At 51.7% G+C, this 14,068-nt stretch overlaps 1 protein-coding gene across 4 annotated transcripts in view; it reads right to left on the bottom strand.

The window, feature by feature from the left end:
- The window catches only part of ZBTB40 (zinc finger and BTB domain containing 40), a 33,195-nt gene extending 28,303 nt beyond the window's left edge, over window positions 1-4,892 (bottom strand). For 3 of the 4 annotated variants that reach the window (XR_009966224.1, XM_062626330.1, XM_062626332.1), the window contains exon 1: window positions 4,770-4,886. The gene's annotated coding sequence lies outside the window, so the exon portion shown is untranslated. Of the gene's footprint in view, window positions 1-4,769 lie in introns of all 4 variants that reach the window. The other variant, XM_062626331.1, reaches the window with a different exon arrangement.
- Between the last annotated feature and the right edge of the window lie 9,176 nt (window positions 4,893-14,068).

Here is a 14,068-nt window from a genome sequence, read left to right as displayed (position 1 = left end):
TGTAGAGAACAGGAGTAATGTTGCCTATCATCAGGGCACAAAGTGTGACCATGCTCATACACCATCCTAAGCTCTGCCTCACACAAAAGCAGGCTCGGAGCTACTCCTAGCTTGCAATGAACTGCAAGTTGCAAGCAGACACTGGGTGCAGGTTGAGCTGATGTCTCGCAAGGTGCCAAGCCCTCTGGAGCACAGAGGCTGTGGGAAGCAGGACCTCCTGCCCAAAGCCACAGACATCTGAGCTGGTGGATAACACTCATGCATGAGAGCGCTTCTGCTCAGCCAAGAACTCCCCCATGCTTTAAAGATGAAGTACTATAACTTGCTTTTCCACCATCAGGATAAGATCATAGATGGTTCTGGCATCACCTCAAAGCACAGGTGTCATGCTCCCCATCTGAATACCTTTAAAGCGAGAGCACTGGGTAGCTGGGGCCTTTCTGGAAGGCAGGGAACCTAAGTAGTCCCTGATACCCCACCTCCTGCTTCCCAGGAGCCATAGTTTCTCTGGGCACATTGCCACCAAAGACTGTCTGGTCTGCAGCTCATCCCTGCTGCTTTGCAAGTACCAGATCCAGCCTCTCACCCGTGCACAGGGCCGGTCACCTGCACTTCCAGCCCATTAACCACACAGGCCCTGCAATCCTCCCACACCATTGTAAATCATGACAAACCAAGCTGCCATCAGTGGAGTTGCTGCTGGTCGTGGGAGAAGAAACAGATCTGTTTCTTTTGCCAGGCTCAATGTAATAGCAGTTTTAGTCCACCCACTCCTTCTCTGGAGCTGAAGGAATTCCAGTATCTAAGAAGAAACTGAATCTGCTGATTAAATAATAAGTTGTGGCTCTTCCTCCAAAAGGACAAGCAGGAAACATCAATGTCCTGGACAAGATGTCTGCTCACTTTGCCATGAATAGCCTTCTACATAAAACCCATCGCTTCTACCATAGCAAGCTGGAAGAAGCTGCAGCACCATCTGCTCTCTCTATTCCTGGCAAGAACACAGAAGACATATTTGTCCATGACAGCTCAAAACGTGAAAGCTCTAAGCAGCCTAGCAGCACCTCCCCTTCTTCATTATAGGAACTCAGAACACTAGAAAATGCAATCAGATCAGACATACTTGTTTAAATACATATTACTTCTTTAATTATAGGGACCTAAAGATCCAGTACTGCCAGAGAGAACAAGTGTTTTTAATGAGGGCCAAGACCATCCTCAAGGCAATTGCCCCATACTTAGAACATGCTTCAGGCTTTTCTGCAAGGAGGAACCACCAACAGCAACCTGACTTCTCCCTCACTGCCTCCTACATCTCCAGACACAGTAAGCTGGGTTTGGCTAAAGCTGCTCTTCCAGCAAGGTCATGGTAAGAACTCTTAGGTTTTCAGGTGGAGGACCTTTCACTGCCATATTTATTCTGTTAAATTACATGCCTTGTTTCTCACCCAAATTTGTCTGGCTTCATCTCCCAGACACCTTCTAGACAGCTTCCAGGAGATCTGGCTGGGAGCCTGGGCTGAACTAGGAATCTCTCTGAGAGTAGGTAACACTTTAGCAGTGATGAGTGCTTGCAGAACAAGAGCTATCTGCCTCTGCCAGCACCACTGGTCACTTTTCAGCTTGAAGATGCTTCTCAGCATCCTCTTCAGAGCCAGGCTCACTGGGAACTTCTTATGGATTTCAAACTTCAGGTAAAACATTGTTTAAGCTGCTTCTGGGGCTGCTGACACCAGAGCCACACCAGCACTGCCCTCTTCAGCAGTGCTGCCTCACTGGAGTCACAAAAAGGGACAAAGGAGACAAGATACTCGGTCATCTCACCTGTATGACAAATGGGCCTTGCAAAATGAACCTTTTGAGGAACACTGGGGGACATCTTCAGCCTTGTCCCGCCAGCTTCCCAGGGAGAACATCAAGGTGGCTGAGGAATTTTCATTCCACCCATTTCCAGTGAGACTGTGAATAAATTCGAGCCAAATTTTCAGAAGTGCCTAAAATTCCTAAGGCTGTACTTGCCCCACGTGTTGATAAAGGCTCTCCTGTCATCCTTAAGCAGAAGTTATCATCTGTGACTGCTCTCAGGACATCCATTTCAGCAAAGAAAATCCTTCTTCTGATCCTCCCAGGTACAAGAGGTCCAGAACGGGTCTGCAGCAAACATTATCCTCTGCTGTCCCATTTCAGCTTCCTTTTCCTAGGTGTTTCCACCCTCACATACCTCCAGAGTTTGAGGGGATCATGTCTTTTTCTTTAAGCTACATTAAAATGGGAAAAGGATATGCTGAGAGCACCAATTCTTCTCCATAGAGGAGGGAACAGGAATACCCAATTCCACCTATAGAACTGAAATGGACTTTCCAAATTAAATTACTTCTCTTCATTATTCATACAATTACTCCAACCTAGATTCAACAGATTCCAAAGCCATCCAAGTCACAAGGTTCATCAAAAGATGGTCTAAATTTAGGACTGAGTATCAGTAAGACACAGCAGAGATGGGTGCTCAACAGATGCATGATGAGACCGCCCCTCCCCTGCAGTTGTGAGGCTGCCACAGCACCCTCACACTATCAGAAAGCCCATCATAAAGCACAGAAAGAATTTTAATACCACCACCTTGGCAAAAGGATTCTATGTGCCCCTCACTGGCAAAATTAAGGGCTTTTACAATACAAGGTGTTGGTCTACACACCTGCTGGAGTTAGTGTAATGATGAGCCCAACACTCCTTGCTTCATTGATTAGTACCATCTCAGTGGCCAGCTTGAAGATGGGCTCCGTGCCTGACATTCTTCCTTGGGATGCACACGGAGCAGGCTTATTGTAACTTAAAATAATTAAAACCACCCCAAACCAACCACTATTGCTGCCCTGGCAGGGAATTAAGACCAGCACAGAGCTTTTTAAGGCACAAACCCACAGCCTTGTGCTCCCTCTTGCTGCCAGCACAGTGCAGTGCAATGCCGTGCACTGATGGATACAACCACCTGTGCACCCAGCGCAAAGCAGAAGCAATACCTACGTGAGCTCTAAATAGCTAAACAAAGCAAGCAGGAAAAAAAAAAAAAAAGTAGTTAAATAAATAAAGAGACAGAAAGAGAAAAGCAAAATGGAAAAATTTAACTTCTCTGCCTTAAGTAAATGTCACTTCTGTTAGAGCTGATCTGAGTGTCTCACAGGAGCAGCCCTCCTGTGCACAGCTTTCTAAAATCATAGAATCCAGCCTGGATTCGGTTGGAAGGGACCTTAAAGCTCATCCAGTTCCAACCCCTGCACAGGCAGGGACCCCTTCCACTACAGCAGCTTGCTCCAAGCCCCTGTGTCCAACCTGCCCTTGAACACTGCCAGGGATGGGGCAGCCACAGCTTCTCTGGGCACCCTGTGCCAGCGCCTCAGCACCCTCACAGGGAAGAGCTTCTGCCTAAGAGCTCATGTCAGTCTCCCCTCTGGCAGGTTAAAGCCATTCCCCTTGGCCTGTCCCTACAGGCCCTTGTCCCAAGCCCCTCTCCAGCTTTCCTGCAGCCCCTTTAGGCACTGGAGCTGCTCTAAGGTTTTCCCTTTGGGAGCCTTCTCTTCTCCTTGGCCCTGCAGCCCCTGGGGTACCACAGCAGCCTCCAAAAACAACAGGCACCTTTCTGGTTTTCTCACTGAGGACTTAAGCACAGTGACAGCCTTAAATCAGCATCGGAACACTCCGTGTGTGTGTTTACCAGTTTCCTGTTTTCTCCTTACTAAAATGATGACCTTACAAAGAGTGGAAAGCCACAAAATCACGTACTGCAATTCAATTCTCTTACCCCTCTCACCAAAAGTAATTCAGTCTTTGAAGCATTGAAAGATGCTGAGGGGTTATTACCTGCATCTGAGGTGTTCCAAAGGGTCAGAGTAGGCAGCTCTCCCAGAGGATAATGTAAAATCCAGTCCGAGGAGCTAGGGCACGCCAATTTGGTTTTCAATCTATTTTATTTCAGTTCAGAGCATCAGTGCAGACTGGTAACAGAGAAAAACAAGCAACGTTTTGACTCAAGTTCATCACACTGCAGTCTCTAAAGGCAGCAGAACAGCACACAACGCTTAGGTGAGCTCTCTGAATAGAAATATAATAGCTTGGGAAATGAAAAGTTCCACACCTACATTTCAGAGAACTTTCTGGAGCAGTTGACAGCTTCTGACCAGGCAGGGGATGGAGCTCAGAGAGACAGAGATTCTGTGAAAGACGCCCTGAAGTGCGTCTAACGAGAAACACCTTCGGGGACAGGGGAATCCAGCTACAAGCTCAGAGCCAGGGTTCTGGTGGAAGCATCTTTCAGTGCAGTTTACAGAAGGAATACTGCCGTATTTTCCACAGCAATAATACAACCAACCAGCTCCCTCCGGCAGAAGGGACACGTCCATTGCTCGAACGAGCAGGACGGCGGCCCTTCAGTTCCCTGGCCACCCGTGGAGCACCCACCAAGCACACCTCTATTTAACAAGCCTCTACCACAGGGACCCAGGCCCGGGCCCTCCTGCAAAGGCTCCGCAGGAGTCACTCCTTCCATAAGGGCGAAGCCAGACCCTCCCGTGCCGCTGCGCTGGGACGCGGCAAAACCTCCCCATCCGCGGCGCCGCAGAACCCGGCCCCCAGCGCGGGTTTGATGAGGAAGCGGCCGGAGGTCGGAAGCGGGGACGGAAGGGGAGCCCGCGGCGACAGGAGGAGGAGGAGGCGGACAGGCCCGGCTCTCCCCGCAGCGCAGGCCCAGGCCCGGGCGGCGTCGCCATGGTTACCTTTATTGGTGGCGGCGCGGCGGACACGGAGCGCACAGGCCGGAGCCGCGGGAACAATAAAGCTTCAACAACAACAACCGCCCCTCCCCTGCGCCCGCCGCCATCTTGAAGCGGCAGCGGGCCACGTGACCCGGTGGGGCGGGTGTTATGTGTGGCGCATGCGCAGGGCTCTCTCTTTGCTTTCCCGCCGAGTCGTGAGGAAGCGGGCTGTCATGGCCGCCGGTCGTGGCCGCCCTTCGTCGTGTTCCGCTGTCTCAGGAGCCCTCGGAGCCGCCTCGGGCAGTTCAGCGTTCATTGCAGTGACCCCCACACCTCCTATCGGTGTACCCTGCCCTCCCTCCCTCAGCCAGCCTTCGCCTCATGGGCCCTGCAGGCCGAGAAGGTGACTCGGGGATCACTGGCAACCCCAGCGGGGACCCCCGGTGAATGGCTGGGACCAGGAAGCGCAAAGGAGCCCTCAGGTGCTGAAAAGCCCCCACGGTGGTTTCCAAGGGCGTGTGTGCGTGTGGGCGTGTGGGAGGACGTGGGGTGGAATGGGCAGAGGTGGTGAGGCTTCCATGTGGGTCATGCTGAACGTGAGCAGCTTGTGCTTGGGCAGCCAAGAAGCCACCAGCATCCTGGCCTGGATCAGCACCAGTGGCAGGGATTGTGCCCCTGCACTGGGCACTGGTGAGGCTGCACCTCGAATCCTGTGTTCAGCTCTGCGCCCCTCACTACAAGAGAGACATTGAGGTGCTGGAGCGGGGCCAGAGAAGGGCAGTGGAGCTGGTGCAGGGCCTGGAGCACAAGTGTGATGGGGAAGGGCTGAGGGACCTGGGGGGTTCAGATGGAGAAGAGAAGGCTCAGGGGGGACCTGATGGCTCCCTACAACTGCCTGAGAGGAGGATGGAGCCAGGAGGGGCTGGGCTCTGCTCCCAAGGAACAAGGGATGGGACAAGAGGAACCGGCCTCAAGCTGCACCAGGGCAGGTTTAGATGGAGCTGAGGAACAATTCCTTCCCCAGAGGGTGCTCAGGCATTGGAACAGGCTGCCCAGGGCCGGGCTGTAGTCACCATCCCTGCAAGTGTTCACACATCGTGGAGACGAGGCCACAGTGGTGGCCTTGGCAGTGCTGGGAATGGTTGGACTTGACTGTAAAGGTCTTTTCCAACCTGGTCCATTCTGGCATAGCTGGAGTGCTCCATGTTTCTTCCCAAGACCTCGGTGTATTTCTCTTCTGTCTCTGCCAGTAACCTGGCCCAGCCCCAGCTCAGAGGGGGACTCTGGGTGTATTTCACCTCAGCAACTTTGAGAGCTTCCAGATGGCCCCAGCATGGAGCTGCCCCCAGCCATCAGTGTGCAGGGAACAGCAAGGTGCCAAGTGTCCCTCCCGGCCTTGCCAAACCTCTGTAGGGTAGGAATTGTGCCCCCACAGCAAAGATGTGGTCCCTCTTCTGTGTGTTAACTTGAGCCATGTCTTCTGCCCTCTACACTGTCACGGAAAGAACTTGGCTGTATTTTGCATGAAAGAAAAAAGAAAGAATAAAATAAATTGCTAGAATGTGCATTGAGCAGCAGGCTCGGGCATTGCCATTTGTATTCCCAGACCTGGAAGGGGACAATCTGCTGCCATCTCTTGATGGATTGAGGGAGAGACCTAATGAGCCAGCTCATTTACATAAACAAGTGCTAATTTCGGGATAAGTACATGGTGGTGGGAAGAGCGATACCCTCGACTATAGCTTTGAAACCAGGCTCTGTGTGACCTGGCAGAGAGTGGCAGGGTCGAGGCAGTGGGTCCTGGTGATGGTCAGGCCCTTCCCACAGGGATGGAGATGAAATCCTGAGGCTGGCATGTGGTCGGGTAGATCAGCATGCAAACAAATGGGTATTAATCAGAAACCCACAGTGTCATGATGAGACCTGCTCTGCCCTGGGGCCACGGTGCTCTGCCAGGGAAATGCCTTTTGGCTGGGATCCTTGGCCACAATTCTGGCCATTAGAGTAGGAATGCCATTGCAGCAGCAGGTTTCAAGGTCACTTTTGGTGAATGGAAGAAAGCAGGACAGGAGATTTTCTTTTGGAGGTTTGGAGAGAGGCTCCTGGGGACCTGCTCACACCATGGTCCTTTGCTGGTCTCCAGCAGCTAGTTGTCTCCGTTTGAGATGCCAGTTCCCACTCCACCAGTTTTCTCCTAAGTGCTCCTATTTATGTGCCGAAGAGACCCCCATGAAAAAGTGTGGGATCCAGATTTGGTTATTTTTATCCCCAGACTGGTAACGATCAAAGCAAGTTGATGCTGGAGCCCTGAGAAGTGACTAGTGATTCTTACTGTGTGGCTGCTGATAGCTCCTGACCTGAAGGTGACAACCAGGCTGCACCAGATGAAAACCGTGCTCCCCATTTGCTGCAGGGAGGGGCTGGCACTGGCCAAAACATCATTGAGAGAAAGGGCAGCGAGTGCTGTCTGCTGCACTAGAAAGACAATCCCCATCACTGCTGGATCTGCTTTTGCTGGCAGGGTTGTGTGATGCTGTCTGAGGCAGGAGCTGTGTGTTACAGTAGGTGCCTTCTCTGGAGCAGCAAAACCTTTCCTACCAAGTCTAGGGTGAGAGAATGACACAGTCACAGAATGGTTTGGGTTGGAAGTGACCTTAAAGCTCATCCAGTTCCAGCCCCTGCCACAGGCAGGGACACCTTCCACTAGAGCAGGTTGCCAGCTCTCCAGGGACCGCACCATGTAAATCAATGTCATGATCCAGGCTAAGAGCAACTTCCCCAAATGAGGATGAGGAAACAGGACAAAACCAGTTTCCCAACACACCACTGTCAATTCCCATAGTAAGACCCTGTTGTCGCTTAGAAGCATCTTAATTTTCATATCGCAAGTACTGGTGAGGGAAGTGTACCAAGTGTTTTCTTCCCTGAGTGTAGGATTGTAGGATAAAGCTCCACCAAGTGACTCTCCAGGGAACCCACAGGGGAAGATGAGACCAAGGTGAGCTGGTTATGAGCTCAGCATCCTGCGAGGGGTCACTTGTGTCACAGAAGAGCCCAGAGAAACATGTCCAGTGTCTCCTGCTCCTGGTGTCTCACTGAGAGCAGGCAGAGCTCCCACATTGGATTCCAAACAGGCCTTATCTCTTGTTCCCTGAAAGAGCCCCTCTTCCTGAGACAGAGCTTGCTGAAGGAGCGAGGACTGCTCTGCCTTGTTGTGCCAACATTATCCACACAGCTTGGAAAGCTCACGGCAGGGAGTCAAATGGGGTGAAACACAACCTCCTGTCCGAGCTGGGACACTAAAACTCAGTCTTTCCTTTCCAGAGGAGGGCCCATCTTCTAAAGGGACATGTCCAGGTCTGGCTGGATGGATCACTCCAGTGGTCAAGTCCAAACCATGCTGTTTTCACAAGCTTTTGAAATGCTCATCTTTTCCAGGAACACAGAGCACAGATCTGCATTGAATGCTCTTGGAGCATCTCTTGGTGACAGCAGGGCTGTCACATGGTGCAGATCTGCCCACGAAGGGAAAAATAAGTCAGGGGGATGCAGCCATTTCATCTGAGCACAGGCTCGGTGAGCCATGCTCTAGGCCATACAGCCACATCTTTCCTCTCCTAGTTCATAATCTATTTTGCACTGCAGCCTGGGTGGTGACAAGCTCCATCCCTGCCCTGCGGCTTCTCCTTTGAGCACTTGAGGGCACTGTTGGAGTTCAGAAAGAGGCAGATTTGGGTTCTTGTACCGTTCAGAGGCACATCGGTTTGCAAGGACTCTGGTTTCCACTGGAAGCTTTGCTGTTCACATGGGTTTGTAGCTTTGGAATGAACCCCATCTCAGGCAAAAGCTTTCACAGAAAGTAAGTGATGGAGACTTATCTTCCCTTTACTGTAAGCATTTTCCCTTTCCATCTTTTAAACCCCAAAGCTTCTCTCTTGGGGGTCTGATTTCCGGGAAGAGGGTGGGCTGCACAGTCAGTTCTTGAGAGGAAGCAGTGAGTTGATTCACATGGAAATACGCTTCACCTGCACAGATACTCTCTATGTTTCCAAAGTGCTGTTGATGCAAGGGACTTGCAGCCTGTCCATGTGCAAACACAGATCTCATTGCTCCTAGTGTCGGCCTCCAAGGGAGCTGGCAGAGCAGGCTGTGCTGCGGGGTCAATGCTACAAGGGCTTAGGAGGACTGCACACAGCACTGGGCTGGGAGGCTGTGCCAGAATAAGTATTTACATGTGCTGGCATAAAGTAATTACTAATGGAGCGGAACACCATGCCCAGCCCCTCCAAGCTGTCCCAGAGGAGACACTGGGAGTTACCAAGCAAAGTGCACTCTCCGTGTACCAAACTCCAGATTTCCTCTCACTTCTTCTCCCAAGGGAGCAGCTATTCCATGGCAGAGGAGTCTCTGTCCCTCCTTTTGCCCCATCCTCTTGCCTTTGCCAGCACAGTCTGAGGTTGTATTCAGACACTGTAAATTGCCTTGTTATTCCAGCTAAAATGCCCTCAAAACTGATTCTGATGAGGTCTTTTTGGGAAGGGGACATTTGCATTAAGAAGCAGGGATTGGAAATGGGTTTGGAGTATGTCACTGCTGTGTTTCTCCAGCCAAACTGAATTTTCACTTAGGAGATGACTGACTTCCTTATGCCCTCTTGTCGTTTTTGGTTCACGAGCTTCCTTGCCTCTTGACTTCACTGCTTTCCATTGCAGTGATTCCCAGGGTCCCCCTCTCCAAGGACCCTCTCCTTGGCATTTGCCATTCCTTCTCCCTTCTGTGGGGTATGTGGGGAAAGATCTCTTGTGTCCAGGTTCCCACAGGATGCAGTCTGGGTCCACTGTGTTGCTGAGTGTTGTGTCCCAGTGTCTGAGCAGAACACGTTGAGAACATCAGGCTTTCTGGATGTATCTTCAGTGCATCGTCTCCATCAGATTCTGACTTTAGTGTCCTGTAGAGACTCCAGTTCCTGGGCTCTGTGGCTGCTATTGCAGCGATTGCGTATCTGTGACCCATTACTAAATGTGATCAGGTTTCTTCCTGTCTTTTCACATATGGTTTGGAGTTTCAGGAGGCTGCTGAGATTCCTTTCAGGATGGGGCACAGGGCTTGTCTTCAGCTGAGCATCAATATCCAGCCCTGGCACCACTCCAGGCATGCCTTCATCCTCGACTCAGCATGCCTAGGCATCTGTTCATGATGTCAGTTCTTCAGTCCCCTGGTCTTAGTGCCTGGCCCCTTTTAAGCAAAATCCCACCCTAAATGTGGTCCAGAGCTCACCCCTCACCTGCTGGTAGGAACTGCTGGTGTCTGTCACACTGATTTTCTGAGATCTCACCAACCTTGCTGTACAAGTTATTGTCCTGTCTCAATACCTGCTTCTGTTGGGATCTTTGTAACTTCCCTTAAGCTTCTCCTTCCAAATGTGCCAGTGCTGTGGTAAGCTAAAAGACTGCAGATCCGCCTGCATGTGTGGAGTGCAAGGTAAGCCCAGCTCAACTTACTTGAACTCTTTTTTTCTCAGAGCTGATCTCCAAAGCTGCTCAGTAGGTGCTTCTTTGTGGTGACTGGGCATCACTCAGTGTGTGCGCTGCAGAGCTGGAGGGTTCATCCCCTTGCAGAGGATGCAGTCAGCAACTTGTTTTCTGTCTGAGTGCAACCGCCTTCCTGTCCATAGATGCTCTGTTCACAAAGCAGCAAGCTTCTGCCTTGGCAGGATCCCTGCTCCTAGATCTGGAAGCTGCAAACTGCACTGGGCACTGAGCACAGAGCAGTTCCTCCACTGCTGCCCAGTGCCACACGTTATTTCTGGCCACACTATTCCCTTGTGTCCATTGTACATCACTCTGAGCCGGCATGTCCCAAACACTGGCAGCTACCTCTCATTAATAATCTCATAACTCATAACTGTTAGTCTTGTGACATTTCTTCTTTATTAGATCTGCTTCTGTCAGCATCTCCCTTACAGGTTCTGCTGTGCCACCTCTGCAGGCCCGTGCTGATGCAGAGTTCCCTACTCCAGAATCAAGTATCTATTTCTTCTCCCGTGTCTTGGCTTTAGGTAAAAAACAGTATCTCTGTGCTCTCATTTTTTCTGGTGACAGCACCCATCAACACCTCTCTCAGCTGTTGGAGTGCTTCAAACACCATTCCTGCGCTGAAGGGTTTGTTCTTCCAGAAATCATATCCCCACTTAGATAGTAAAGGGTTTTCCTTTAATTTTCCTCTCTTCTGGAAGCCAGCTCTGCTCAGAGCCTGTTTTTCCTTCCGTGCATGTGCATGGGTTTGTCTGCGCTCCAGCATCCCCGGTGGTCTGAGTCCCTCCATGTTGTCCGTTTGCTCCGTTTCTAGGTGCTGATTTGTTTTCCTATTAATCTCACTCCCTCCCTTGCTGCAACTCTCCCCAGACTGACCGCTGCCAACTCGCTTCATGTATCATGTGCTGCGTAACAACACAGGGGAAGAGGACTCCGTGCCTGCAGCCCATTCTCTGTAAGAGCTATTTCCAGAGGGGGCAGGTGCTGGCAGGGCTCCAGCCATGGCTTGCCGGCAGATTTAGCTGCTCTCCCTCCACGCTGCCCCTGGGGTACATGTCCCTCAGCACGTCCCATCCCAGTTGCTGCATGGACCATGTTCCTGCTGGGGCAGAGACTCCATCGAGTCCCCTTTTTGGCTCTCGGGAGCAGAAAGCACGCTTTGCTTTCCCACCACTGCTGGAGGAGCAAGGGATGGAGGCTCCTGCAGACCCCAGGCGGTGCCAAGGTAGTGCTATGGTTTGGATCACGAGCTCCTCTTCAAGCAGCAGGGCAGAGAAGGGCTTGATGTTCTCCATCACTCAGCCAAACAGGTAGATCTGTGCCCCATGTTCCTGCCTGGGAAGCATCCTGCTTTCAGGCCTCCGTCACAGAGGAGTAGTGCTCCAAGCACTTCAGAAGGGTCTTTTCTCATGGACTGGGACCTGTCCTGTGTGGTGGCGTCACTGAAGGCTGAGTAGAAGAGGCCCTGATAGCTGGCATCCATCGAGGTGGAATCTATCTCTAGCTGATGCAGGCAGAGCAACCTGCAGCCCGTATGCCATCTCACAGATACCCCAGTCCAAATACCAGGCAGGACATTTTGGGAAGTGCTGTCACAAAGGAGGCTTTTTTTGTCAGGGAAAATCAGTTTATGGAGTTGCTGGTAATCGTCTCTCCATCCTCATGCCACAGCTTGTTGTCCCTGCCATCTGCTGACACATTTGTTTGTGCTAAAGATCAAGCTGTGGGGATGACTTGGGGGTTAAATATAACCCCCATCTGCTTTCTACAGCAGCCCACAGTCAGCTGGATAGGAACAGTGGAGGGAATGGCAAGGCATGAGAGAAAGGAGAGGCATTATTAAAGTCATCTTTGTCACCCATGAAAACATGCTGTGTTACTGCAGTTGTGGTGAGAGGGGGCTGGTAGGAGAGGACCAGAGCTGTGTAAGGACTGTGTTTGCTGCCTGATTGTGGCCTGGAAAATTGCAATCCAGAAAACTCAATGCCCAGTTCATATTGTCCTAAAATAGTTATTTCATTGCAGCATTCCTTATTGGCTCCGTGAAAGCTGAGGCACTGACTTCAGACTCTGCTTCATGTGGGCAGGACAGGCTCCTGAGAAGAGGAAGGCTGATCTGGACCCTGAACAGGGGAGGATGGAGACAGTCTTCTGTGTCATGGGGGTGCCCCAACACTCCCTTTGCTGTGACAGAGCAGCCCCCAGCCCTTTCTGACATGGGAAGGCAGGTTACCACTGGCCAGTGCTACTTGGCAACTCCAACCCAACTGGGTCAGCACTGGCACTGAATATCCTCAAGGATTCATTATGTTTTCACATGGGAGGAAAAGTCATTCTCTGTGTGAGCTGCCCCTGCCCAGCAGCCTCCCTGTACAGCCCAGATCTCCTTCTCCCAGTCCCAGCCCATATTCCTGCCCTGGGGAACACAGAGGTGACTGACACTGTTAATGCAGCAGCCCTGCCCACCCTGAGTCCCATATGGATCACTAGGGCATGGAAGTCACGGCATTTATAAGTATTGATCCTGTCTTTGGGGAAGTTCACCCTTTGGAGAGGGAGGTTTTTTCTAAACAGCAGCAAATGGAGATGCTGGAGTTACTCTTGGCTCTGTCAATAGCATGGATGTGTGTGGCTGCCCTGTGTGCCAGGCTGTCCTTCTCCCTGCTCCTGCTGCTTCCTCCCCTGGGGCTCTGCTGTGTTTATTTTCAGGTCTCTCTAGGCAGGGCAGACCTGGGAAAGGTCTGTCACAGAGGTGTTTGCAAGGGAAGTGTTGTAGCCCTCTGACTCTGTTAGCCCTCTCCCACACACCGGGGACAGGTTGTGCATGGCCACCAACCCCTCCAGTGCTGGCTGAGGGCAGCAGTGACACTGCACTGGCTGTATGGTGTCTTCTGTTATAATGCAGGGTACCCAGCAACAGTCACCCACTGAGAAAATCACCACCAGCATCTCCTCTGTGCCTGTTAGCTATCTGCACCACCTGGAGAATGGAGGAGAGACTCAGAAACAGGGTGGCAAAGGTTCTTGCAAAGCTCCATAAAGTTTGTTGGTGGGTTATGTGGCTAAGAGAGTGTTTCTGATGGAGCCTGTGAATCAGCCCTGGGAGGTCTTTTATTCCAGGTAAAAGGATGAAGAATGGCTCATGTTCTGGTGGGCTGGAACACTGCTTGTGTATGTGCAGGATTATTTTGCTGTCTCTCAATAGAGAGCTGCTCTCCCAGCAGGACTGAGAGCATCCCTGCCATAAGGAGAGGATTCCCCTGCATCGCCAGGATGGAGTAACTTGGGACACTGGAAATTCAGCCTTAGAGTGAGTCAGACCTGTGAGTCAGTGTGTCCCAAAGCACAGACCACAGTGTCCAGCCTTGGGCAGGAAGAGGTCGTAGTCCTGCTCATGCTGTGCAGGATCTGCATGGGGATAGCCGAGGGCAGGTCTTCATCTACTCCAGCACAAGAGGGATGTGGAACTGTTGGAGTGAGTCCAGAGGAGGCCATGGAGATGCTGCGAGGGCTGGAGCAGCTCTGCTCTGGAGCCAGGCTGAGAGAGCTGGGCTGGGTCAGCCTGGAGAAGAGAAGGCTCCTTAAGGGGGGACCTTAGAGCGGCTCCAGTGCCTAAAGGGGCTGCAGGAAAGCTGGAGAGGGGCTTTGGACAAGGGCCTGTAGGGACAGGCCAAGGGGAATGGCTTTAACCTGCCCGAGGGGAGACTGAGATGAGCTCTTAGGCAGAAGCTCTTCCCTGGGAGGGTGCTGAGGCGCTGGCACAGGGTGCCCAGAGAAGCTGTGGCT

Source organism: Pezoporus occidentalis, unplaced genomic scaffold (genome assembly GCF_034315485.1).
Source record: "Pezoporus occidentalis ecotype Australia unplaced genomic scaffold, CSIRO_AGI_Poc_V1 ctg290, whole genome shotgun sequence".
NCBI lineage: Eukaryota > Metazoa > Chordata > Aves > Psittaciformes > Psittacidae > Pezoporus > Pezoporus occidentalis.
This window is presented reverse-complemented; position numbering and strand designations above follow the sequence as displayed.